This window comes from Odontesthes bonariensis, chromosome 8, assembly GCF_027942865.1.
Source record: "Odontesthes bonariensis isolate fOdoBon6 chromosome 8, fOdoBon6.hap1, whole genome shotgun sequence".
Lineage (NCBI taxonomy): Eukaryota > Metazoa > Chordata > Actinopteri > Atheriniformes > Atherinopsidae > Odontesthes > Odontesthes bonariensis.
In genome coordinates this window covers 28,653,451-28,680,638 of record NC_134513.1, presented here as the reverse complement: position 1 = coordinate 28,680,638, position 27,188 = coordinate 28,653,451, and the positions used below count along the sequence as shown (strand labels likewise).

The 27,188-nt window shown below is 42.9% G+C and overlaps 16 non-coding genes across 16 annotated transcripts; 12 read left to right on the top strand and 4 right to left on the bottom strand.

Annotated features, from left to right (window-relative positions):
• Positions 1-4,489: 4,489 nt before the first annotated feature.
• On the bottom strand, positions 4,490-4,562 carry trnar-acg (transfer RNA arginine (anticodon ACG)). Its single transcript has one exon. It is a non-coding gene; the product is annotated as a tRNA-Arg (tRNA).
• Positions 4,563-4,676: 114 nt separating this feature from the next.
• Positions 4,677-4,765, bottom strand: trnay-gua (transfer RNA tyrosine (anticodon GUA)). Its single transcript is given in 2 exon segments — positions 4,677-4,712; positions 4,729-4,765. It is a non-coding gene; the product is annotated as a tRNA-Tyr (tRNA).
• Positions 4,766-5,862: 1,097 nt separating this feature from the next.
• On the bottom strand, positions 5,863-5,935 carry trnar-acg (transfer RNA arginine (anticodon ACG)). The gene has a single exon. It is a non-coding gene; the product is annotated as a tRNA-Arg (tRNA).
• A 114-nt stretch (positions 5,936-6,049) lies between these two features.
• On the bottom strand, positions 6,050-6,138 carry trnay-gua (transfer RNA tyrosine (anticodon GUA)). Its single transcript is given in 2 exon segments — positions 6,050-6,085; positions 6,102-6,138. It is a non-coding gene; the product is annotated as a tRNA-Tyr (tRNA).
• Positions 6,139-14,640: 8,502 nt separating this feature from the next.
• Positions 14,641-14,714, top strand: trnan-guu (transfer RNA asparagine (anticodon GUU)). Its single transcript has one exon. It is a non-coding gene; the product is annotated as a tRNA-Asn (tRNA).
• Positions 14,715-15,066: 352 nt separating this feature from the next.
• On the top strand, positions 15,067-15,140 carry trnan-guu (transfer RNA asparagine (anticodon GUU)). The gene has a single exon. It is a non-coding gene; the product is annotated as a tRNA-Asn (tRNA).
• Positions 15,141-16,037: 897 nt separating this feature from the next.
• trnan-guu (transfer RNA asparagine (anticodon GUU)) lies at positions 16,038-16,111 on the top strand. The gene has a single exon. It is a non-coding gene; the product is annotated as a tRNA-Asn (tRNA).
• A 465-nt stretch (positions 16,112-16,576) lies between these two features.
• Positions 16,577-16,650, top strand: trnan-guu (transfer RNA asparagine (anticodon GUU)). Its single transcript has one exon. It is a non-coding gene; the product is annotated as a tRNA-Asn (tRNA).
• A 353-nt stretch (positions 16,651-17,003) lies between these two features.
• Positions 17,004-17,077, top strand: trnan-guu (transfer RNA asparagine (anticodon GUU)). The gene has a single exon. It is a non-coding gene; the product is annotated as a tRNA-Asn (tRNA).
• A 470-nt stretch (positions 17,078-17,547) lies between these two features.
• trnan-guu (transfer RNA asparagine (anticodon GUU)) lies at positions 17,548-17,621 on the top strand. Its single transcript has one exon. It is a non-coding gene; the product is annotated as a tRNA-Asn (tRNA).
• Positions 17,622-21,720: 4,099 nt separating this feature from the next.
• trnak-cuu (transfer RNA lysine (anticodon CUU)) lies at positions 21,721-21,793 on the top strand. The gene has a single exon. It is a non-coding gene; the product is annotated as a tRNA-Lys (tRNA).
• Positions 21,794-22,324: 531 nt separating this feature from the next.
• On the top strand, positions 22,325-22,435 carry trnal-caa (transfer RNA leucine (anticodon CAA)). Its single transcript has 2 exons — positions 22,325-22,362; positions 22,390-22,435. It is a non-coding gene; the product is annotated as a tRNA-Leu (tRNA).
• A 715-nt stretch (positions 22,436-23,150) lies between these two features.
• Positions 23,151-23,223, top strand: trnak-cuu (transfer RNA lysine (anticodon CUU)). The gene has a single exon. It is a non-coding gene; the product is annotated as a tRNA-Lys (tRNA).
• A 2,169-nt stretch (positions 23,224-25,392) lies between these two features.
• Positions 25,393-25,466, top strand: trnai-aau (transfer RNA isoleucine (anticodon AAU)). The gene has a single exon. It is a non-coding gene; the product is annotated as a tRNA-Ile (tRNA).
• A 737-nt stretch (positions 25,467-26,203) lies between these two features.
• On the top strand, positions 26,204-26,276 carry trnar-ucg (transfer RNA arginine (anticodon UCG)). The gene has a single exon. It is a non-coding gene; the product is annotated as a tRNA-Arg (tRNA).
• Positions 26,277-26,779: 503 nt separating this feature from the next.
• Positions 26,780-26,853, top strand: trnai-aau (transfer RNA isoleucine (anticodon AAU)). The gene has a single exon. It is a non-coding gene; the product is annotated as a tRNA-Ile (tRNA).
• The last annotated feature ends 335 nt before the right edge of the window (positions 26,854-27,188 follow it).

Below are 27,188 nucleotides of genomic sequence, written 5' to 3'. Positions count from 1 at the left end.
TTTTTCTCAGTGGAGAGTCCTATGTCACAATATCTGTTTTACCTCCACTGCTGAAGGGTCTCCATAAGTCTACAAAGAAAACCACATACAAGTCTGCTTCTGTGAACTCTTTTCAGATTGCTGCAGACCAAGAGATGAAGGCAAGGTGGGAGTCTGAGTCTGCTTCAAAGAGAATGGACAAAATGTGGCCATCATTGCTGCTGCCCTTGACCCCCGCTTTCGTAGGATGAAGTTCCTGTCACCCGAGGATGCTTTGAAGGTACAAGTACAAATTCAGGCTCTGATAATTTATATCAAAAGAGCCAAGCAACAACTGGAAACGATTGAGCAGGAGCACTCGGCCTCTCCCCAGCAAAAGAACACCTCTTTGCTGGACATTCTGCTTGGCTCTGCGTAGTGTGACAGGATGAGGTCAATCGCCACGTGCAACTGCTTCAACTGTGCGAGAGCCTCACGAGCGGCGACCAGGATTTCAAACAAGTTTGATTTTCATCCGAACGATCGGGAGGTGGTCGGGAGGGCTTAATTGTTTGTCGTTACCCCATGTATACTACACGATGCGAGACGCACGATTGAGCCAAAACTTGGTCCGATCTCCAAAATAGTCGCACGAGTGAAAGTCTTGTCGACATTGGGCCAAAAATAGCACAGTGCATGCCCAGCTTTAGGAGGCCAGTGCCTTATCCACGTGACTATTCAAAATAAAAAACACAACTTAAAGAGATCGGGTAAACGATCCTCTAATCCATTTAACAAAAGTGAAAGATTTCAGTCTTTTGACAACAATAATTCTTATTTTTTACTTATATCAGAAAAGTGGACATTGGAGAACACTCGTGAGCACACCAAACTAGTTTTAATTAAGAGTGTGTAGAAAGGTTTTCAGAGTTGGTCAAGTGTCAACTGTGATGTTGCTGAGTGTTACATCATCTTTTCCAGGTTTTTTAATGAGAGATGTCGAGTTTGATTTGAAAATGTATACATAGCAGAGGATGGTTTTGGTCCATTGACCTCTGGGTTATGGGCCCAGCACGCTTCCGCTGCGCCACTCTGCTACACACCTTAGATGGGATTTTCGGCTCTTTTTCGAGATGCGGCTCTAATGGCTCTTCTTACTGTGGAGAGCCGACTCTTTCGGCTCCCAAACGGCTCCCCATATATATTTTTACATTATTAATTATTAATAGCTTAAACCTAATTTTATAACATTTTGTTTCATTATTGACATTGTTAAGCACTTATGATGAGTAAAAATGCTGCATAACAATGCTTTATAAATAAAAGTTTTATTATAACCAATTAAATTATCACAAAATAGCACCACTTCCACAAAAATAACTTAAAATAAATTAAACAGATAAAATACAAACACCCACCACAATATGAAAAAGTATCAAAGCAGCTTCATGACAAAAAAGGGGCCACAATACAAATATCAAATACAGTTCTATTAAATTAAAGTATAAAACTATGAAGGATAAAAAAAGACCATGTGAACAACACCAGTTTTTAACTAATAGGCCTAGAGATGGAGAACACCTCCATCTGCAAGGTACCGAAGGACAAAAAAACCGATGTGGGGAAAAAAACTGTCGGCTCTGTGGCACTTCCAGAGCACAAGCGCAACGACAGGGAGGCAGAGAGACAGCGAGATACTGAAGAAAAAAAAACGGTTCCTGTCGTTCACTTCAAAGAGTCAGCTCTTAGAGCCGGATTGTTCGCGACCGACACATCACTACTACACACCTCAGATGGGACTTGAACCCACAATCCCTGGCTTAGGAGGCCAGTGCCTTATCCATTTGGCCAAAAATGGGGCAAAAGGGACTACCCGGCGAGGGGAAAGAAAAAACAAGAGAGGAAAAAGGGGGGAAAGAGAGAGAAAGAAAAGGAGGAGAACGTACACTTTATATACTTTTTATCTACTCTTCTATCTTCTCAACATTGTTTACACACAGTTCTGCACTTATTGCAAGGTTTATCATCACTTTAATAGTCATGTCTCTTGCGGGATACATATCACTTGCATCTTAGCTTGCGCTCTCGTCTCGCAATGTATTTTGGGTAATGTAGTCATTTTAACACAGGAACTCTTTTTCCATACAAATCACCAAAGTAATAACCCTGTGATTATGCAATTACGCACATGAATGCATTTAATATGATGAAATGAATATGATACAATATTAAAATTATTAACTCAAATTTCCATATGCTACATTTAAAGTTAAAACAGTATTAACAGTCTACAACTGTAAATGTAAATAACTCCCTATCATGTTTCCCCTCCTTCTTTATTGTAATCTCAATTATTTGAGAGACTGCATCTGTGCAGCACAAATGATTGAAACAAATTCCAAATTGAGCAGCAAAGAGTGTTGTGTTTTGTGAATAAATGTAAATGATTCTGGCTTTGGTTTTCACAATCACATTCAGTGGATGACACTCACTGTCCTGTTATTCAAGAGGATTCTGTTATAAAGTATGTTAAGTCCCTCCTGTCTCACTGAAACAGAACCGAACAGAACAGAACTTTTGGCACTCTCTCACACATACATACATACACACACACACACACACACACACACACACACACACACACACACACACACACACAATAACAGTCAATGAAAAGAATGAGTACATTTTTTTTTCTGCCCTCTTCCTCTTCATCTCCTCCATCCACTGGTCAAGTGGCACAACAGCTGTCTGTGGGCAGTAAATGTGGCCATAATACTGGCTGTGGCCAGTATCTTTGTTGCGGGGCTGGTGGCACAGACTACACTTGTTGTTCTCCACAGTGCGGACATAGGGCTTACGAGCAAGTGGTGGAGAGGGAATGGGTCCAGCAGGAGCAATCTGCACACCTTTACGATGTCATCGTTGCATCGTTTGTCGGGTGATCGGCATAACAATTCGGACCGTATTTGACACGCTCGCACGTCCACCGCACACACTTGCGAACCTACGAGTTTTTTGACCGAATGTTATCACATGACCAAAATAGGAAGCCACAAATCACGTGACTTTCAAACTGGAGGCAGCCATATTTGTGTCGTAGTCGTCCAACGTGACTAAGTGCGCTATTCCCATTGGCTGTTTAAATAATCCTGCACGATGACATCGGAACAGAGACCGCACACACATACGATTGTATTCGGAACAAGGAAAATTCGTATGGAAATATCAAACATGTTTGATTTGATCCGATGAAACGACAAACGACAAAATCGTTTGTCGGCTGCTACCGCACACCTTTACAATTCCCATGCGAAGTCATCGGGCCGACAAAATCGTACACGAATCGTGAAGGTGTGCGCCGGCCTTAAGGATAACTGTTGTCGGGCACCTACAGTCCTCCGCTCTACCAACTGAGCTATCGAAGGGAGCAAAGCCCACATCCTTTTCATTAATCCTGTATGAATGCATGTAACCAGGCTTAAGATGCGTATCATGGGACACCTGCAGTTCTCTGCTGTACCAAATGAGTTATGGAAGGGAGCCAGGGGCTTGGGCCTGTTTATCAGTTAAATAAACACAAAAAGTGATGAGAAACCATCAGTTTCAGATGCGTTTCAGATCAAATCAGCCTCAGTTTCTATCATGCATTTAGTCGTTACAAAAACATATCTGGCATCTATCTGGGAAAGTCTCCACATCGTCCAACACAGATGTTGATCCTCAATGTACCCTCACATTGTCCAGCGCAAAAGTCCAGCCTTTTTGTTTTGGTTCTTTTTTGTCAGGTCTATCCATCCATTCTTTTGGCACATGATTTTCATCTTCTGTTGTTAGGATATTTATACTTTGGGTGTGGCGGTGTGTGAAAACCCTCCCTTTAGAAGAGCTAAAAAACACAGAACATATGCGGCCTTGGCGACTCATTAAAAAGGCACTATTTCTCATTGGGGCCTGTTTGATACTTTGACCCCTTTTATGCTCTTTAAATGGGCAGACCTTCTGCATTTGTGCTGTTTGATTCTTTCAGACCTTTGATACGGGACAGAGGCCTGTAGACAAAATTATTTTTTTTAAAGTTTAAGAAATCTAAGTTGAAAGTGGGATCTTTTTTCAGCGATGCAAACAAATTAGATCGGGGGTTGCAGTGACCCAGATTTGAACCGGGGTTGCTGCGACCACAACGCAGAGTACTAACCACTATACGATCACGGCCGGTTGTGGGTTTTTGTCGTGTGTGGCTTTGATGTGATCCGAAACACCTTCGTATCCCAAGGATAGCATATGTAGCTCTGCGGCATGTGGCTGGCAGGCATGTTTTTTTTTTGTGTTTGGAGCAAAATCATTGACAGCAGAGATAAAGAGGAAGACGAGCTTTCCTTACGGTGTGGGGTCAGCCACATGTGTTGCAAGACGACACACTGTGAGGTATCTTTGGGGCGTAAGTGAGCTGGGATACCCAGGGAGTAGAAGGTTTAAATCGATCCTGTTCTATAGCAGTGGGAGAAGTGAGAGACTAAAACCAGCGTGCCGAGCTAGCCAGGAGTTGAACCTAGAATCTTCTGATCCGTAGTCAGACGCATTATCCATTGCGCCACTAGCCCTTGGCAAGTGCTATAGAGAGTGGAACAGTCTTTCGTAAAACAGCATATTCCAAAAGCTTTGAAAGGATTGACGGAGTTGGCCAAAAGAGCCTCTGTATACAAAAGCTTGGCACATCCTTCGAGCCGGAATTGAACCAGCGACCTAAGGATAACTGTTGTTGGGCACCTACAGTCCTCCGCTCTACCAACTGAGCTATCGAAGGGAGCAAAGCCCACATCCTTTTCATGAATCCTGTATGAATGCATGTAACCAGGCTTAAGATGCATATCATGGGACACCTGCAGTTCTCTGCTGTACCAAATGAGTTATGGAAGGGAGCCAGGGGCTTTGGCCTGTTTATCAGTTAAATAAACACAAAAAGTGATGAGAAACCATCAGTTTCAGATGCGTTTCAGATCAAATCAGCCTCAGTTTCTATCATGCATTTAGTCGTTACAAAAAGATATCTGGCATCTATCTGGGAAAGTCTCCACATCGTCCAACACAGATGTTGATCCTCAATATACCCTCACATTGTCCAGCGCAAAAGTCCAGCCTTTTTGTTTTGGTTCTTTTTTGTCAGGTATATCCATCCATTCATTTGGCACACGATTTTCATCTTCTGTTGTTAGGATGTTTATACTTTGGGTGTGGCGGTGTGTGAAAACCCTCCCTTTAGAAGAGCTCAAAAACACAGAACATATGCGGCCTTGGCGACTCATTAAAAAGGCACTATTTCTCATTGGGGCCTGTTTGATACTTTGACCCCTTTTATGCTCTTTAAATGGGCAGACCTTCTGCATTTGTGCTGTTTGATTCTTTCAGACCTTTGATACGGGACAGAGGCCTGTAGACAAAATTATTTTTTTTAAAGTTTAAGAAATGTAAGTGGGATCTTTTTTCAGCGATGCAAACAAATCCTGTCGGGGGGTTGCCGTGACCTGGATTCGAACCTGGGTTGCTGCGACCACAACGCAGAGTACTAACCACTATACGATCACGGCCGGTTGTGGGTTGTTGTCGTGTGTGGCTTTGATGTGATCCGAAACACCTTGGTATCCCAAGGATAGCATATGTAGCTCTGCGGCATGTGACTGGCAGGCATGGTTTTTTTTTGTGTTTGGAGCAAAATCATTGACAGCAGAGATAAAGAGGAAGACGAGCTTTCCTTACGGTGTGGGGTCAGCCACATGTGTTGCAAGACAACACACTGTGAGGTATCTTTGGGGCGTAAGTGAGCTGGGATACCCAGGGAGTAGAAGGTTTAAAGCGATCCTGTTCTATAGCAGTGGGAGAAGTGAGAGACTAAAACCAGCATGCCGAGCTAGCCAGGAGTTGAACCTAGAATCTTCTGAGCCGTAGTCAGACGCGTTATCCATTGCGCCACTAGCCCTTAGCAAATCTGATAGAGAGTGGAACAGTCTTTCGTAAAACAGCATATTCCAAAAGCTTTGAAAGGATTGACGGAGTTGGCCAAAAGAGCCTCTGTATACAAAATCTTGGCACATCCTTCGAGCCGGAATTGAACCAGCGACCTAAGGATAACTGTTGTTGGGCACCTACAGTCCTCCGCTCTACCAACTGAGCTATCGAAGGGAGCAAAGCCAACATCCTTTTCATGAATCCTGTATGAATGCATGTAACCAGGCTTAAGATGCGTATCATGGGACACCTGCAGTTCTCTGCTGTACCAAATGAGTTATGGAAGGGAGCCAGGGTTTTGGGCCTGTTCATCAGTTAAATAAACACAAAAAGTGATGAGAAACCATCAGTTTCAGATGCGTTTCAGATCAAATCAGCCCCAGTTTCTATCATGCATTTAGTCGTTACAAAAAGATATCTGGCATCTATCTGGGAAAGTCTCCACATCGTACAACACAGATGTTGATCCTCAATATACCCTCACATTGTCCAGCGCAAAAGTCCAGCCTTTTTGTTTTGGTTCTTTTTTGTCAGGTATATCCATCCATTCATTTGGCACACGATTTTCATCTTCTGTTGTTAGGATGTTTATACTTTGGGTGTGGCGGTGTGTGAAAACCCTCCCTTTAGAAGAGCTCAAAAACACAGAACATATGCGGCCTTGGCGACTCATTAAAAAGGCACTATTTCTCATTGGGGCCTGTTTGATACTTTGACCCCTTTTATGCTCTTTAAATGGGCAGACCTTCTGCATTTGTGCTGTTTGATTCTTTCAGACCTTTGATACGGGACAGAGGCCTGTAGACAAATTCTTTTTTTTTTAAAGTTTAAGAAATCTAAGTTGAAAATGGGATCTTTTTTCAGCGATGCAAACAAATTCAGTCAGGGGGTTGCCGTGACCCGGATTCGAACCGGGGATGCTGCGACTACAACGCAGAGTACTAACCACTATACGATCACGGCCGGTTGTGGGTTTTTGTCGTGTGTGGCTTTGATGTGATCCGAAACACCTTCGTATCCCAAGGATTGCATATGTAGCTCTGCGGCATGTGGCTGGCAGGCATGTTTTTTTTTGTGTTTGGAGTAAAATCATTGACAGCAGAGATAAAGAGGAAGACGAGCTTTCCTTACGGTGTGGGGTCAGCCACATGTGTTGCAAGACGACACACTGTGAGGTATCTTTGGGGCGTAAGTGAGCTGGGATACCCAGGGAGTAGAAGGTTTAAAGCGATCCTGTTCTATAGCAGTGGGAGAAGTGAGAGACTAAAACCAGCGTGCCAAGCTTGCCAGGAGCTGAACCTAGAAACTTCTGATCCGTAGTCAGACGCATTATCCATTGCACCACAAGCCCTTAGCAAATCCGATAGAGAGTGGTACAGTCTTTCGTAAAACAGCATATTCCAAAAGCTTGGCCAAAAGAGCCTCTGTATACAAAAGCTTGGCACATTCTTCGAGCCGGAATTGAACCAGCGACCTCAGGATAACTGTTGTTGGGCACCTACAGTCCTCCGCTCTACCAACTGAGCTATCGAAGGGAGCAGCACCAACATTCTTTTCATGAATCCTGTATGAATGCATGTAACCAGGCTTAAAGGGATAGTTCGCCTCTTTTGACATGAAGCTGTACAACATCCCATACTAGAAATATTATTTATGAACATTTTCTTACGCCCCGCTGCGTCCTGTGAGCTGAGTTACAGCCTCGTTTTGGGGGTGAAGTAAGTAGTCCGGCTAGTTGGCTGGGGCTTCACATATAAAGCGTTTTTCTTCTCAAAAGAATATGCATTCAAAAGAGTAATACATTTCTATCACAAAATCGTATATTGCGAAAAAGTTACACCTCACAATGGCTTGGCACTAGGTTGCAGTATCAATGCGCGCTGCCAACAGCTGCGCCTGTTTCACGGTGTTTACTGCTCGGAAAGTTAGCGTAATCATGTCTGACTACGACACTGATGATGAAGACATCCCTTTTACCACAGAGCTAAAGAGATATCTTTATGAACCAGAATATACAGATGCCGAACTTCCCCAGATGGAGTTAGAACGGGCAGAGAGAGAGAGGAGGGACAGAGAAGTGGTCCCAGCTGAAGTTGGAGCCACAGCTGCAGCTGTGAGACACAGGGTGACCGCCGACAAATGGTGGTGCACTTGTTCGAAGCGCCCAGTAATGCCAACGGAGGTGGAAAGACTGTACCACAATATAAAGTATATACAACAAAAAAAGTTTGTAAATGCTCAAAAAGTATAAATGAGTACACTTGTGTCTTCTTTTTAATTTCTTCCAGCCACTGCTCTTTAGTTAGAGTTTCACCAGAGGGACTTTTGCCAATTTTCCCTCTATATTGGCTGTGTCATGTTTCAGCAATTCTGAACTGCCCGCATTTTTTGCACGTGTTGTGCAAAACTTTGCGGGTCAGTTTTCGGGGTGCTCTATTAGGGTGAGTGGAGCCTGCTATGGGAGCCGGAGCAGGGGCCAGAGGAGGGACCAAAACAGGAGCCGGAGCAGGGGCCAGAGGAGGGACCAAAACAGGAGCCAGAGCAGGAGCATGTGGAGGAGTGGCAGAGAACGTTCAAAAACTCTGTGTCTGTAGAGTAGTGGGGATAACATGAACCTGTGAGGCCACTGGAGCAATTGTCATTACCTGAGGCCTTTTGGGTGGAGCAGGGAGAAGCTGCTGCTGTCCTGGTGGATTTGTATCATCTGTAAATTGCAGCTTTCTTTTTAATTTGTGTTAGGTGGTAAACTGTAAATATTTTTTTGGTTCTGAATGTGGTATGGCATAATGGGGACGTATATTGGCGGGGAGAAGTGGGTCAGCAGCTACAGAAAACCGGCTAGGAAGGTTTAGCCCTTGTTGCACCACAGCCGTTTCCTGCCTTTTCACCCTTTGATTATGCCACTGAACCAGGGTGGTGTAGCTCACATCCACCAGCTGCAAGGTAGTCTGCTGCATGATAGCTCCGTTTGCTAAAATGAGCTGCCTGATCTTTCTGTAGTCCTGAAGGATCAGATCCCATCTTGAGAATGTGCCTGTCCCTCTTTTTTTTGGACTACGATGGATCCTGCAGAGGCGAACAAAGATGGGCTCCACTAGGCGGCAGCAGTCTGGCCATTGGGCAGATGGGGCTGTGGTTGTTAAGGCATGACGCTTCATACTTTCCACCCCAGGGGTAAATTCCTGCTTCTTTTTGGGGGACCTAAACCTCCCAGTGTTCAGTTTGTCTTGGTGCCTTGCAGCAAATACCACCCTCTGCTTGTCAAAGTCCAGCAGGCTCTGCCACAGAGCAACAATGCTGCTCACCTACACAGGGAAATAACACAACTGTACATGAGGACACAGCAATGTTCAAGTGAGCTGAGGAGTGTGCATAGTGCATGTATGCAGCAAGCAACAACACGTTACTGACCTCCTGGTTGCTCAGCGTCACAGAGGTTTTGTTCCTCAGCTCCACCAGATACTCAGCCAAGCTGTCCACTTTGTCCAGGCCTGGTACGCCTGCCTCATCTAAACCCTAAGACAACACAACCAACAGAACAGATATTAGTTAAAGGACATTTTGTTCAAGTTTTCTTTTATCTATCTACTATTCTACAGTTTACTATATATTTCACACCTCAGACATACGGCCAGCTATGACAGGCTGGGTGGAGGGAGCAGGTTTGTGGAGGGAGCAGGCTGGGTGGAGGGAGCAGAATGGGTGGAGAAAGCAGGCTGAGTGGAGAAAGCAGGCTGGGTGGAGGGAGTAGGCTGGGTGGAGAAAGCAGGCTGGGTGGAGGGAGCAGGTTGGGTGGAGAAAGCAGGCTGGGTGGAGGGAGCAGGTTGGGTGGAGAAAGCAGGCTGGGTGGAGAAAGCAGGCTGGGTGGAGGGAGCAGGCTGGGTGGAGGGAGTAGGCTGGGTGGAGAAAGCAGGCTGGGTGGAGGGAGCAGGCTGGGTGGAGGGAGCAGGCTGGGTGGAGGGAGCAGGTTGGGTGGAGGGAGCAGGCTGGGTGGAGAAAGCAGGCTGGGTGGAGAAAGCAGGCTTGAGTGGAGAGAGCAGGCTGGGTGGAGGGAGCAGGCTGGGTGGAGAAAGCAGGCTGGGTGGAGGGAGCAGGTTGGGTGGAGAAAGCAGGCTGGGTGGAGAGAGCAGGCTGGGTGGAGGGAGCAGGCTGGGTGGAGGGAGCAGGTTGGGTGGAGAAAGCTGATTCCACCTGTTAAGGCCTTCCAGGAGATAGAGCTGGAAATTCAGCAGATTTGCACTGGTTCCTGAAAAAAAACAAGCAAAAAAAACAAAACAACATATTTATGCCTTAGAAAAATTGCTTGTTAATCCAGTTTTGATATCAAATCCAGCTAAAAGGTGTAATCACAGAAAAATGAGATATGACCCAGATTTTAAAGCACAAAAAGATGATAGCATTTTAGACGCTTGGGCAAACACAGGATTGACCGTTTTTGCACAAGTTTTTGATAAAAACCTAGTAGTTTAATTTCAAACTCTTGCAGAGAAATATGCTTTACCACAAAAACACTTTTTCAAATATCTACAGGTTAGGAGCTATATTCAACAAAAGGCTGAAAAGGAAACAAATGATGTTTTAATTTTTTTATTAGAAAATAGAAACAAAAGCAGAAAGGGAGGTGGTCTAGCGAAGGCCTACAAAATAATACAAAGAATGACAAAAATAAAGTACAATGCAAAAGAAAAATGGGAGAATGAATTACTTATAAATATTACAGATAGTTCCTGGAGAGAGTCATGGAAAGATAATTTCAAAACAACTCAGTCAAAATGCTGGAAGGAGTTTGGCTGGAAAATTAATCAAAGATTTTTTATGGTGCCTAAACAATGTGCTCATTTCTCAGGAGCTGACATAAATTGTTGGCGAGGATGTGGAGAAGAAGGTACGCATACACATATACTCCTTACATGCTCTTTAATAAAATCATTTTGGGAGGAGGTAAGGCGAGCTATTACATATATTTTTGATCTTAAACAACCTTTAACATCAGTAAACATACTAGGCATCGACTTACCAAATAAGATAAAAAGAATATACCGAAAATTTTTTCATCTCCTAAGACTTACTGCACTAAAGCAAATTACAAGACTATGGAAACAAAGTAAACAACCAGAGGTTCAGCTATGGTATAAAACAATAGAAAGTGTTCTGGAAATGGAAAAAAATATATTAATTTGTAGAAATTGCTCAGAAAAATGGAAGGAAATGTATCCAGACAATATGTGCAATAAAATGCGCTTATATTTTGAAAACGGAACAATAATATAAGCTACCAAATCTTTTATGAAGATGTCCACAAAGTTTAGGTATACCCTTCCACACCAACTCATTATACTGGCACATACATATTATTCAATACAACACCTACACTATACACATACACACATACGGGAACGCCACTAAATTTTTTTTTTTTTTTTTTTTTTTTTTTTTTTTTTTTTATTTATGTCATGTCCCCCCCCCCCCTTCTCTCTATATATCTCTTACTTTTTCTTTCTCTCTCTGCCCCATTTTTTGTATGCTTATGTGTTTGTCTATGCGTCAACTGTCTAGTGTCATTTGTGTATCTTTGTGGAAAAAAAAAAAAAAAAAAAAAAGAGTTTATATGGTGGTATGTTGAAATAAGGGAAAATAACTGTAGTCGTGTATGGACATACACTGTGAACTGGAGAAAGAGGAAAGGGGAGGAAAAAAAAAAAAAGAAAAATAATTAAAAAAAAATAAATAAATAATAATAATAATAAAAATAATTATATATATATTTTGTTGATGATGAAATTGTATATGTTGTACAACTATACCAATAAACAAAGTAATAAAAAAAAAAAAAAAAAGGTGTAATCATGTAGAGAGGGACTTACCAGGAATAAAGCTGTTCAAATGGCAGTGAAATGACTCTAGAGATGTTGATCCTCTGGCACAGCGGCAGCTGCTGAGCTTGATGCCACTCTTGTTGCGTACGACCTGTCTAAGAACGTTTGATAAATGCCGATTTTGTTGTACATGGGCACATTCTAAATTTCACTCATACGACAGGATTTAGAAGGGATTCTACGCACTAATGATGAATGAGGGCCCTGTTGTCTGGACTAGAGGTCAAACAATCAACTCACAAGTTTCTTTATTTGGCTTTCATCCTCATTTTGAAAGTTTATGGAAAGTTACAAAAGAGGTAGTTTCACGTGGGATAAACTTGACTGAATTGTCCCATGTCAGTCTATGTCAAGAGAAGGAGAGTCTGCAAAGGTGCTTTTGTCACACAGTGTATTCTATTATGTCAGCGTGATGAACTTCCTATCCTTTGTCATGGGTCTTGGCCAGGGTGCAACTTGCTTTTCTAAAAGAGACATGGTTCGAAGTCCCATAAGTTGCGTTTGACACCTTCCACCCTTTGGAGTGACTGAGCTTCCGAGTAGAGGCCTGCGCGGGACTGTAAATTCTGTAAAAGTCCCGCGCCCGCCCGCTCCCGCATTGTGCACTCCCGCTCCCGCAAAAAGATAGAATTTTTAGTCCCGCTCCCGCCCGCACCTGTCATATTTTGTCCCGCTCCCGCCCGCAATTCCCGCATGATTCAGACATTTGCGTTACTTCTCACAGAAGTTCTTGTCATTGGCTTGAGGAAAGAAACATGATCTTATAGCTGCGCACACCACTGTCCGATCCTTCACGTGGGGCACATAGTGCAGGAGCGCATTAGATGGCACAAGCAGCTGAGGCTTTACAGCAATAAGCCTACCTACCAAAATCTACCGTGAATATTAAGAATAATACATTGTACATATGTTATATGCCACTCCTCACATTTCCATTCTTGGAAGTAAAAGTATATATTTTTAGTTAATATGATTTTAAACACAGCGTGATGGAGCCCCGCCCCCTACTTTGAGTGGATTTGAGCATAAATATCTAAGCCTACAGCTCGCGTTACATTGATTTAAATGCAAACAAGTGGAATGAAAACAATATGTGTTATTAATTACCCTATGTAGCAGTCACAGTGCCGTGTGGATTAAGAGTTTTTCAAACTTTGACAAAACCAACATTCCTGTGGGGGATGTTTACGTATGTGGATAAAAACCAGATCCAGAGAACAGAAAACTGCCTAATTTACAACAACCTTAAGAGCTTTTGGGAGTGAAAAACAAGCAACAGACACTTGCCATAAATTTGGAAAACTCGAATGAACAAAGAATCTTTCGGTTGGAGAAGTGGAAGACTTACTATCTTATCTGGACCATGAATCGAAGTTGACACTTTAACACCCTTTTTCCACGAGAGAACCGATGGCTACACACGGACTGAGAAGACTTCACTAAGACTCAATCTTGGTCGAATCCTAAACTGTATTAAATGTGTTTGTTTACCCTATACACGTTCTTTCAGGTTTCCAGCTAGATCACAAGACGCATATAGAGACAATTTGTACGATTCTGGCTTAAATATTGACGAAGAAACAAACTTGTTGGAAAATACCCAACCTGCCTGATGGAACCACATTGCCCCCTAGTGGTCTGCAGTGTTGATTAATTGAACATTTAAATTCCCATTTAAATTCTCAGTCAAATGGACGAGATATATGCAACAATTTAACTTTTAACGATGTCCCTTCAGTATCTATTTGTCATTGTTTGGTATCTCCATTGTTAACAGAAAATTAACATTGTGTGGTTCGCTATTCATATGTCATAACTTTACAGATATTCATCTGAATTGTGAGAATCAGAATCATCGTCTATGTTGTGTGTTATTTTATGTCCTTATATCATAAGTATGTTATATCTTTAATCTGCATATCTTAACAAGTTGTGGTGTTCGGAATCACCGAGACAAATGTTCTATGAGACGGGAGTAATGGAGAAATGGAGTTTCTTTGTTTTATCCAGAAATCCCCATATAAATGCAGATCGCCTTACAGAGACACACAGGCAGACGTTCACCACAGTTCAGGCATATCATTGGCTGAAAGAGTAGTGTAAGCTTACGTCACGCCCCGCCTCCGAGAGTCAAAACCCGGAGCCCGCGAAAAACACACGCTTCTTGCTTCTTGTCTCTTGTTTTCAGAAGGTCTCAGTTTCAACACAGAGTTTCAGAACAGAGCAGATCACAGTTGCTCAGAAAGATTTGGAGATGACTTAAGAAGGAAAGAAGAGCTCACCAGAGTTTGGGAGTTTCCCGAGTCTCAGGAGAGAGCGGAAAGACAGAGGATGAAGCCCTCCATGACCAAAGAAGGACCCAAGGAAAACGAGGAAGACCCGAACAAAGAAACAGATTGAAATACTCTGAAGATACACGTTTTACGTGTTTTTGTTCATCCATCGCCATCCATGTCCTTTTACGTCGCACGTCCTAACCTCCGCTGTTTCACGCCATCATCACCTTTTCCTACCAAGAAGCCAACTCCAAGCAACCTTTTTATTAATCTTCTGTGAACTTAAGTTCACTTCATCAGAGAAAGCAGCAACGGACCAACTCTGACACTCGGAGGATTTGATCATCCCACAGTAAAGCCCTCGACACTGACAAGTTATTGACTACTTGTTGTGTGCTACTTTACTTGTTACCTACACAGCAGATATCAACCTTATGACAAACATAAATAAATCGAACACATACTCTAATGAAGGGATGAGAGGTGGTAATGATCAAGGCCACGCCCACAGACAGATTCAGCAAGTCTCTGTGGCGCAATCGGCCAGCGCGTTCGGCTGTTAACCGAAAGGTTGGTGGTTCGAGCCCACCCAGGGACGAGTGTGTGTACCAACAAATCTACCGGTCAGCAACCAGTTGTAGGTTTGGTAGCAAATCGATAGCTGTAATGGGTAACTTGTCCCATTGAACACACAAGTTATCCTTTAAGTCATTGGTTGACAAGAGTTAAGGTGCCAAAGCATGCTGAGCTGTTTGATGAGAGATATTACAATTGTATTGTAACTGGTAATCTTGCTGTACAGCACCTCCTACTTTTCGGTTCAAGTTTGACATTGATCAGCAGCAGTTCACTCGAGTCTCATCACGCAAAAATACAGAACGCTTGCATCTACCGCCATTGGGGGGCAGCCAAGCTCGAAGTGACGCTCACTGCCAACAAAGCCAAGCAGAGTCTCTGTGGCGCAATAGTTTAGCGCGTTCGGCTGTTAACCGAAAGGTTGGTGGTTCAAGCCCACCCAGGGACGTTCTGACTTATTCGTATTACGTGAGTTAAAGCAAACGTTCTGCTGCCAAAACGCTCTCCTTACGCATTATACACGCTCCTTGGCAAAATATTTCTCCAACGGTCACCTGTTAAGTGCAGTGTAATGCATGACTCAACCTGGAGGCTCCTCTGTCTTTTGTCAAAATTGTACAAGCAAAGTGAAAAAACAACCTTTTTGTCATATTGCTATGAAAGTCACACACAAACAAGAACAATTCAAAAAGGCTGAGAGACCAAATGAGGGCACATGGGAAAATATTTGACATTAAATCTCTTTCTTTAATAAGTCGGACCAGGAAGTTATTGACTACTTGTTGTGTGCTACTTTACTTATTACCTACACAGCAGATATCAACCTTATGACAAACATAAATAAATCGAACACATACTCTAATGAAGGGATGAGAGGTGGTAATGATCGAGGCCACGCCCACAGACAGCTACAGCAAGTCTCTGTGGCGCAATCGGCCAGTGCTTTCAGCTGTTAACCGAAAGATTGGTGGTTCGAGCCCACCCAGGGACGAGTGTGTGTACCAACAAATCTACCGGTCAGCAACCAGTTGTAGGTTTGGTAGCAAATCGATAGCTGTAATGGGTGACTTGTCCCATTGAACACACAAGTTATCCTTTAAGTCATTTGGTTGACAAGAGTTAAGGTGCCAAAGCATGCTGAGCTGTTTGATGAGAGATATTACAATTGTATTGTAACTGGTAATCTTGCTGTATAGCACCTCCTACTTTTCGGTTCAAGTTTGACATAGATCAGCAGCAGTTCACTCGAGTCCCATCACGCAAAAATACAGAACGCTTGCATCTACCGCCATGAGTGGGCAATCAAGCTCGAAGCCACGCTCACTGCCAACAAAAGCCAGGCAGAGTCTCTGTGGCGCAATCGGTTAGCGCGTTCGGCTGTTAACCGAAAGGTTGGTGGTTCAAGCCCACCCAGGGAAGTTCTGACTTATGCGTATTACGAGAGTTAAAGCAAACATTCTGCCGCCAAAACGCTCTCCGGATTATACACGCTCCTTGGCAAAATATTTCTCCAAGGGTGACCTGTTAAGTGCAGTGTAATGCATTACTCAACCTTGAGGCTCCTCTGTCTTTTGTCAAAATTGCACAAGCAAAGTGAAAAAACAACCTTTTTGTCATATTGCTATGAAAGTCACACACAAACAAGAAAAATTCAAAAAGGCTGAGAGACCGAATGAGGGCACTTGGGAAACAATTTGACATTAAATCTCTTTCTTTAACAAGTCAGACCAGGAAGTTATTGACTACTTGTTGTGTGCTACTTTACTTGTTACCTACACAGCAGATATCAACCTTATGACAAACATAAATAAATCGAACACATACTCTAATGAAGGGATGAGAGGTGGTAATGATCAAGGCCACGCCCACAGACAGATTCAGCAAGTCTCTGTGGCGCAATCGGCCAGCGCGTTCGGCTGTTAACCGAAAGATTGGTGGTTCGAGCCCACCCAGGGACGAGTGTGTGTACCAACAAATCTACCGGTCAGCAACCAGTTGTAGGTTTGGTAGCAAATCGATAGCTGTAATGGGTGACTTGTCCCATTGAACACACAAGTTATCCTTTAAGTCATTTGGTTGACAAGAGTTAAGGTGCCAAAGCATGCTGAGCTGTTTGATGAGAGATATTACAATTGTATTGTAACTGGTAATCTTGCTGTATAGCACCTCCTACTTTTCGGTTCAAGTTTGACATAGATCAGCAGCAGTTCACTCGAGTCTCATCACGCAAAAATACAGAACGCTTGCATCTACCGCCATGAGGGGGTAGTCAAGCTCAAAGCCACGCTCACTGCCAACAAAGCCAGGCAGAGTCTCTGTGGCGCAATAGGTTAGCGCGTTCGGCTGTTAACCGAAAGGTTGGTGGTTCAAGCCCACCCAGGGACGTTCTGACTTATTCGTATTACGTGAGTTAAAGCAAACATTCTGCTGCCAAAACACTCTCCTTACGCATTATACACGCTCCTTGGCAAAATATTTCTCTAAGGGTGAACTGTTAAGTGCAGTGTAATGCATGACTCAACCTGGAGGCTCCTCTGTCTTTTGTCAAAATTGCACAAGCAAAGTGAAAAAACAACCTTTTTGTCATATTGCTATGAAAGTCACACACAAACAAGAAAAAATTCAAACAGGCTGAGGGACCAAATGACGGCACTTGGGAAACAATTTGACATTAAATCTCTTTCTTTAATAAGTCAGACCAGGAAGTTATTGACTACTTGTTGTGTGCTACTTTACTTGTTACCTACACAGCAGATATCAACCTTATGAAAAACATAAATAAATCGAACACATACTCTAATGAAGGGATGAGAGGTGGTAATGATTGAGGCCACGCCCACAGACAGCTACAGCAAGTCTCTGTGGCGCAATCGGCCAACGCGTTCGGCTGTTAACCGAAAGGTTGGTGGTTCGAGCCCACCCAGGGACGATTGTGTATACCAACAAGTCCACTGGTCAGCAACCAGGGGGGTATTCCTTGAAAGTAGCTAAAGATAGCCAGGCTATAGCCAGAAATCGTCGCTTGAACTAGCACCATCTCCCAATTAAGCCTCAAGTTGCTCCACAAAGACATTTCAGCTGCATCTCAGTGAGGCTAATCCAAGCGAGGCTTACATAGCCTAGCTTAGTGCGAGTGCACGAGGAACGTAAGAAGCCCTGACGAGTGGATGGTGGAAAAATGGAGATGGCAGAAAAGGAGAGCAAGACAAGAGCTGTTATTTTTTCGGCAGCTGAACAAATAATGCTGATGGAGCTGTATGAGGATTTTAAAAGTGTCATCACCAGAAATGGTAATACAGCTGCGATGAATAAAGCGAAGAATACGGCATGGCAAACAACTGCAGACAGACTAAATGCGTAAGTTATGAAAGTTTCATACCATTGTCAATTGTTAGACATTTATTTTACTGTCCTCATGTATTTATGCTTTCCTGTTTGTGTTATAATGTGTTTACATAAAGCATGCTGAATTGTCTCTGTATGAGATGTACAGCACAGATATACTGGCCCTGCTCACTTTATTAATAACCCAATAATCGACACGCATCATCATACTTTGTGACTATATTATCGTGAGTGTGTGACCCACATATTATTTTTTCACTGTTACATCTCAACAGGAGCTATCTTAACAGCCAAAAGCGTACCTGGCAGCAGGTGAAGGTAAAGCACAGGAAAATATTTCAGAGTGGTAAGTAGCCTTTGAAGAAATGTGTTTGTCCAATAAAGAGAGCACCAAACTAGATATGGAAGAAACTGAAAATAAAAAAGATCAAGCTAGAGATTATGAAACTGGAGGGATGTTAGTATAAATTCAGATAAAGGAGAATTTCGTGTTGTGAACTGTATTTAATTCTGTTTTCTCTCCACAGCTTGAGAAACATTTAATAATAATTAAACAATTCAACACAACTTGAACTCAAACTTGTCATTATTGTACGGTTCATGCAACGTGTTAGAAATGTGTTTTTTACATTTATATTCACAGTGGGGTGCAATGAGCTAAACGTGTGGAAAGTTATAAATCATCTCTGTCCATTTAGCCTTCTTACACTTGCTCTGACTTAAACTGCTACTGTGTCAATGCTAACTTATGAAAAGAAGTTCTAAGTCAAAGGTCACAACAACAAGGATCAAAGGAAATATGTGTCCCTGTACAGGTCCCTCACTGTGTCAGGAGAAACTGAGTCCTTTCAGGCACTAGAACCTCCAGGGACTCAACGAAGAAAAGACTTGAGCCTGAAAAGTTGTCCACAAGACAAAATGTATAAAATATGAAGTATACTATTAATTTAAGATGGCTCTGTCAGAAGTCAGCCATGGTGCCTGAGAACTTTAAGCAATGAACCTGTATTTAATTTGGCCAAAGGTCATTTCTATCCGTGCCCTTGTTGTAGCATGTGCATGTGCGTGTGCGTGTGCGTGTGCGTGTGCGTGTGCGTGTGCATGTGCATGTGCATGTGCATGTGCATGTGCATGTGCATGTGCATGTGCATGTGCATGCCCTTGTTCCTGGATCAGGATATGGCGTGAGGAGCTACGGCCAGCATGCATAGCCTCTGTCCCTAAGCAGGACACCATTGAACTCTCCTGCAGAATAAGAGAAATGTTGGATGGATATACATGTGTTAAGACTTTAGGCAATTTGATGCAATATGTGCCATAAATGGCTAACTATAATAAAGTATGACGAGCACTTTAAATTCCTTAAGATGACCTCTACACCTGACTTCTCATTAGATCACCAAAATTCTGCCTATGCTACACCTTACTTCAAAAGTACACTCCTTCAGGTAAGTAAAATTCTTGCGCCTTGTGCAAACCTCTGTGCCAGTGAGGATGCTCGGAAGATCCTACAATCATGAACTGATCCCGGCCATTTAGCCTCAATGTTGGAAATGAAATGACCTCCATCACAGATCATCTGTATGGTCGGAGGATAGGAGTCAATGATGAGGTTTCACAGGGCATAAATGTAACATTGCTCAGCATTACTCAAAGGGGTTGATGTGGTATTTTTCAAAATGAGAAATCCAGTTCAGAGTCTATGGACAATTATCCCCAAGTGTACCTGTACATTTAGGATATGGAAAAATGTTCGGTTTACATAGTCAGCCTCCATGGGTCCAGCAGGGGCCTGGACAATGTGACAATGTTTAAATCCAGGCTGAAAACAGTTCTATTTAGATGTGCATATGACACCTGGAAGTATTTTATCTGCACTCTTCACTTTTAAATTAATTAATTAATGATTTCTTTGTTTTTTGGAATAATTTTATTGCCTTCTTGTGATTTTATGTAGCTGTAAAGCACTTTGAATTGCCTTGTGTACGAATTGTGCTCTACAAATTGCCTTGCCTTGGATGCATACATGGGTACAGTGTAGTGCACCGATAACATTAGGGAAGCCTGAGGGAGATGATGAACTTAATGCAAATACTTCAGCCAGTAGGTTGTTTTACATTATCGGCTACTGTAAATATGGAGCAGCAGCCTGAAAGGACAAAGGTCCCCCCCCCCCGACATTCGCAATACTGACACTCTCCCTCTGTTCAAGTCTTAACTCAAAACCCATCCGTTTAACTTTGCTTACCTCCATTGATTGCTCCGTTCTGTGTATTTTTAATATGGTATGATGTTTTAATTCCTGCGTTTTATCTAATATCTTATTTGTACAGTGTCCTTGACTGTTTTGAAAGGAGCTGTCAATAATTTGTATCAAAACTAATTGATTTTTCGAGACAGCGAAAGTGGTGATATGATAACCACAGTTTTTGTTTCGTTTTTTAGACAAGACATGAGTTGCGGGAGCGCAGAATTCTTGGTGAACATTTCTTTCGGGAGTCTGTTTCAGCCGGTCAGACTTTTTTTGAGTTGCAGCTAAGCTAAGCTTCAACTTTAGCCTGCCCGAGACCAGGCTAGTTCAGCAGCATAAATTACCATGGTTACTCAGCGGGCGTTCAAATAAGCCACGTTCATGGGACGGAAGTAGCGAAATAAGCCAGGCTTTCCGCTACGCAAGCTTTTAGGAATAACCCCTGGTCAAGTGTCAATTGTGATGACACATCATGTCACATCATCTTTTCCAGGTTTGCTTTAGTGAGAGGTGTTGAGTTGTATTTGAAACTTTGTACATAGCAGAGGATGGTTTCGGTCCATTGACCTCTGGGTTATGGGCCCAGCCCTCTTATGCTGCGTCACTCTGCTACACACCTCAGATGGGACTCAAACCCACAATCCCTGGCTCAAGAGGCCAGTGCCTTATCCACGTAACTATTCAAAATAACCTACATTATAAAAAGAAATCGGGTAAACGATCCTCTAATCCATTTAACAAAAGTGAAAGATTTCAGTCTTTTGACACAATAATTCTTTTTCTTACTTTAATCAGAAAAGTGGACATTGGAGGACACTCATGTGCACACAAAACTAGTTTGAATTAAGAGTGTGCAGAAAGGGTTTCAGAGTTGGTCAAGTGTCAATTCTGATGCTATGAATGTTACATCATCTTTTCCAGGTTTTTTTAATGAGAGATTTTGAGTTTGATTTAAAAATGTATACATAGCAGAGGATGGTTTCGGTCCATCGACCTCTGGGTTATGGGCCCAGCATATACCTGCTACTTGGTCTGTGTCTTTGCGTCTAGTAATCCACCTCGTTGATGATCACAGAATACATCAAATCCAACTGTTGCTGTTGCCGGGTTCTTGTTAAGGAGTGGCTTTCATGACTCATCCAGTGACATCACTCCCTGGCCAATCAGTTGCCTAAAGTCTGTAAATGTCACATTTTCGGCTGGACTCAACTCGACCCCGACCGAGTAGGTGCTAAAAATGTACCACCTTGTGCCAGGTGGTATTACCTCATGGAAAACCCTAACAGCTGAGTGGGATCCAGTCGAGTGGAGTAGGTAGAGGTTAAAAAGGGAGGAATGTGTTCCGATGTCATTCAAAATCTCTGAAAGTTGACTTTGGCTTGTTTTATCTCTTCTTTTTTTTTTGGAAGGCATGTTTTATGACATGTGAATAGCCCGGCTAGCTCAGTCAGTAGAGCATGAGACTCTTAATCTCAGGGTCGTGGGTTTGAGCCCCAAGTTGGGCATAGCAGTTTTAATAATCAACAGATGTTTGATCCAGCACTTAAAGTCAAAGTACAGCTCTGTTACCACCATCACAGCGTCCTCAGTGGTGCCTCTTTGAATGATCACAAACCTCCTTTAATGCACAATATGAGTAAAAAACATTCAAACTTGTGCAAGAGCATTACTTTGACCTTTCTTTGGGCTCATGTCATTTCTGTATTCCCTTTTTGCTCAAGTATGATCATTCACTTTAAAACTAAACAAGGAAAATCTGAATAACAACCCATGGCCTCTGGCCCTCTCTTGCTTTCGTTACTCATACAGTGACATCACTCCCTGGCCAATCAGTGGCCTGCAGTCTGTAGACGTCACATTTTCGGCTGGACTCAACTCGAATCCCTGCCGTGTAGGTGCTAAAAATGTAGCTGCTACCAGCTGTTACTACCTCATGGAAAACCCTAAAACCTGAGTCGAAAATATAGTCAAGTGGAGTAGCGTTTTGCATTTTGGTTCAGGTTTGTCATATTTTACACAGTCAGGGAAATAGTGGTGTCAGGATGGCCGAGCGGTCTAAGGCGCCAGACTCAAGGCTTCATTCCTTCCTTAGCACAGGGACTTCTGGTCTCCCAAAGGAGGCCTGGGTTCAAATCCCACTCCTGACACTAATTTCTTGCTTAAATCTTACTTTCTTATTAGAAGACCGTGAAGAAAGCCATGTCAGGCCATGGTGAAAAAGGGAATTTATCTCTGACGACGGGCCTTCAGTTCCTCCCATTAACATACACAATTCTGATGTGCGATGAGGCAGTTCTCCTGCTACATTAAGCTCTTTTCCACTCGTACTTACTCACAACCACCTCAATGTGGGTGGGGTCGTTATAGCAAGGAGGTCCAAAAGTCCTGTGATGTCACTTTTATTGGACAAAACATGACAAAACAATTTAGGACATCAAGGCGAAGGTATACCTGCTACTTGGTCTATGTCTTTGCATCTAGTCATCCACCTCGTTGATGATCACAGAATACATAAAATCCAGCTGTTGCTGTTGCCGGGTTCTTGTTAAGGAGTGGCTTTCATGACTCATCCAGTGACATCACTCCCTGGCCAATCAGTTGCCTGCAGTCTGTAAATGTCACATTTTCGGCTGGACTCAACTCGACCCCGACCGAGTAGGTGCTAAAAATGTTCCACCTTGTGCCAGGTGGTATTACCTCATGGAAAACCCTAACAGCTGAGTGGGATCCAGTCGAGTGGAGTAGGTAGAGGTTGAAAAGGGAGGAATGTGTTCCGATGTCATTCGAAATCTCTGAAAGTTGACTTTGGCTTGTTTTATCTCTTCTTTTTTTTCGGAAGGCATGTTTTATAACATGTGAATAGCCCGGCTAGCTCAGTCGGTAGAGCATGAGACTCTTAATCTCAGGGTCGTGGGGTCGAGCCCCACGTTGGGCGTAGCAGTTTTAATAATCAACAGAAGTTTTATCCAGCACTTAAAGTCAAAGTTCAGCTCTGTTACCACCATCACAGCGTCCTCAGTGGTGCCTCTTTGAATGATCACAAACCTCCTGAAATGCACAATATGAATAAAAAACATTCAAACTTGCACAAGAGCATTACGTTTACCTTTCTTTGGGCTCATGTCATTTCTGTATTCCCTTTTTGCTCAAGTATGATCATTCACTTTAAAGGATAAGACCGTTTTTTTGACATTGGGCCCTTGATTTCACATTATAACATGATGTTCTACTCACCCCTGCTTGTTGTTGGTCATTTGGAGCTGTTCCGAAGATATTCGAGAGGCGTCTGGCTGCTCTCTTGAGATATTCGGCCATGAAACGGTTTCCTATGGGCAACGTTATACAGGCACAAACTATGCTGTTTATAATTTATTAATTACTCTACACTAGCACTGATAACGTGGAGGTGCGTCGTTTACTTAAAAAAATCCTGGTTACTGTAATTTTGAATTTTTGTCGTAAAGTGGGTGTTACTGACGTCATCGTCGTGCTACTACCACAGACAGACCACAGACCTGCTGCCTATTTATTAACTCGGCTAAAATTCAAAATTACATTGACCCAGCTGTTACTACCTCATGGAAAACCCTAAAACCTGAGTCTCACATATATGAGCCACATACCAGTGTTTCTTCATTCCGGTCCTCGGGACCCACTGCCCTGCATGTTTTATGTTCCCTCCTCCAACACACCTGATTCAAATGAATGGCTCCTTATCAGGCCACTGCTGAGCTTGATGGCGAGCTGATCATTTGAATCAGGTGTGGTGAGTGGAGGAGGGAAACATCGAAACACTGAGCTACGCTTTTCAAATTGAACAGACTGTGCGCGCTCCCGCGTACCGGAAATCAATTTCTGGCAGGAATCAACTTTTGGCATGGCACCTGTCATTTCACATCGTTAGGCCTATATGACCGCTTATATGACGACGTTGAGAAACTTTTGCTACATTGTGAAATTGCCGATATCTTTAATTAACTTACCTGAGCAGAAGCGTTTGACTCCATCCTGTTTTTCCTCCATCAGTACCAACGTGTGCCCACTGAGTGTCGTTGGTGCTCAGATCCCGGCCGGCAGAAATTGCTGCTCCTTGATTGGATGGTTGGTTGGCGCGTGGGTGGGCACCGGGTTGATTGGCAAGTCAGTAAGCAACGTGCTGATTGGCTATTCACTCGGGCGTCAAAACAGGGTCAAAATTCGTACTCGTAACTTGAGTTTTGTAAACTTGTAACTTCAGGGTCGTACTTGAAGGTGGGAAATTTGTGTGTCCGTCGGATTTAGTTTTACACGTGCACAAAATGTTTTTACAACTTCAAAACTTTGTTACACATACACAAACTATTTTTACAACTTCAAAACTTTGTTACACATGCACAAACTATTTTTACAACTTCAAAACTTTGTTACACATGCACAAACTGTTTTTATAACTTCAAAACTTTGTTACACATGCACAAAATGTTTTTACAACTTCAAAACTTTGTTACAAATGCACAACATGTTTTTACATAGACACAAAATATTTTTACAACTTCAAAACTTTATTACACATGTGAACATCATTGTACAAGTACAAAATCTTTCTGACCCTTTTTTGATCCCATATTTTTCGTTGTATGCTGTCATATATGTACAGAAATCGAGAGCACTGTACTGAGTACTAACCAAATAAACACATGGTGAAAGCTGGTAAGTACTTTGCCAGTTGTACTCCATGTCAGAAATCCTCTGAATGGCATGCCATTAAAGTAGGAGGATTTTACCAGTCTGTTACTGGTAAAAAAATCCAAAGTTAAGCTGATGTTGCGCAATGATCTTGGCTTCCCCATACTGCCTACACTAAAGCAATACAAAAGATGAGAGACTTGAATGAGTAAGTTCTATCACCTCGAGTCATTGTAGCATATAACAAATGATAAAATAATTGCATTGAAAGCATTTTTTGAAGAACTAAAAGTCTTTCAACTCACCTGCTGATAACATCCAAATCCGCAATACCAAAGGCAAGCTGTATAGAATGTTTGTGTGACTTAAATAGGTAACAGAGAAAACACTGAGAGCACTTATTCTCGCACAAATTTGCTCATAGGGCAACTCAAAATCAGGCCGGTTAGCTCAGCTGGTCAGAGCGTGGTGCTAATAACGCCAAGGTCATGGGTTCAATCCCCATACTGGCCAAGAACATCCGCAACAACAGCACATGTGTAGGCACCCTTCCATAACCCATGACTTTTAAAGATATATCAATATATTTGATGCTGCTTGTCCTGGAACGGATCACAGGGGAAGCAATGTGAGCAGACATCCCTAGCCCCGATTCTCACAGGACATAATCTACACCTCTTCTCGGGTGGACACACAGAAATACCAATGCAAGACCAGAATGGTTTATTTCTTGTGAGTCCTGGACCTTCCCTCAGGCCTCCTCACCGTGCAACTGATCCAAAATATCTCCCCTGGGGGGAATCTACGTGATACTCTGACCAGATGCCCATACCGCCTGATCTGGCTTCATTCAAAGAAGAGCGGCAGAGACTGTATTCTCAGCGTATTCCAGATGACTACGCTTGTCACCCTGATCCAAGAGGGTGAGCCTAATCACCACAGAGTGGAAGATGATTTCAGCCCTTATGCATTCGCAATCTCATTCATTTAGTCACCACTCATAAGGAGTTACCAGAGGTGAGCGTTGGAAGGAAGATCGACTGGTAGAACGAGCTCCTCCAGTCGTGGTCAAAATGGTCTCATCCCTAAACTCTTCCACTTGAGGCAGCAACTGGTTCTAAGCAAGAAGAGGGCCCTCGACCCTTTTCCAACTGAGGATCAGAGCCTCAGACTTGGAGATACAATTTTATTCCTGGCTGTTTCAGACTTGGCAGCAGACCACCCCTGTACCGGCCGGATGACTCAGGAGAGACCATGTGGCCTAACGGACAAGGCGTCTGACTTCGGATCAGAAGATTGAGGGTTCGAGTCCCTTCGTGGTTGTCTTGTTTAGTTGTATGCTGTCATATATGTACAGAAATCAAGAGCACTGTACTGAGTACTAACCAAATAAACACATGGTGAAAGCTGGTAAGTACTTTGCCAGTTGTACTCCATGTCAGAAATCCTCTGAATGGCATGCTATTAAAGTCGGAGGATTTTACCAGTCTGTTACTGGTAAAAAAATCCAAAGTTAAGCTGATGTTGCGCAATGATCTTGGCTTCCCCATACTGCCTACACTAAAGCAATACAAAAAGATGAGAGACTTGAATGAGTAAGTTCTATCACGTCGAGTCATTGTAGCATATAACAAATGATAAAATAATTGCATTGAAAGCATTTTTTGAAGAACTAAAAGTCTTTCAACTCACCTGCTGATAACATCCAAATCCGCAATACCAAAGGCAAGCTGTATAGAATGTTTGTGTGACTTAAATAGGTAACAGAGAAAACACTGAGAGCACATATTCTCGCACAAATTTGCTCATAGGACAACTCAAAATCAGGCCGGTTAGCTCAGCTGGTCAGAGCGTGGTGCTAATAACGCCAAGGTCATGGGTTCAATCCCCATACTGGCCAAGAACATCCGCAACAACAGCACATGTGTAGGCGCCCTTCCATAACCCATGACTTTTAAAGATATATCAATATATTTGATGCTGCTTGTCCTGGAACGGATCACAGGGGAAGCAATGTGAGCAGACATCCCTTGCCCCAATTCTCACAGGACATAATCTACACCTCTTCTCGGGTGGACACACAGAAATACCAATGCAAGACCAGCATGGTTTATTTCTTGTGAGTCCTGGACCTTCCCTCAGGCCTCCTCACCGTGCAACTGATCCAAAATATCTCCCCTGGGGGGAATCTACATGATACTCTGACCAGATGCCCATACCGCCTGATCTGGCTTC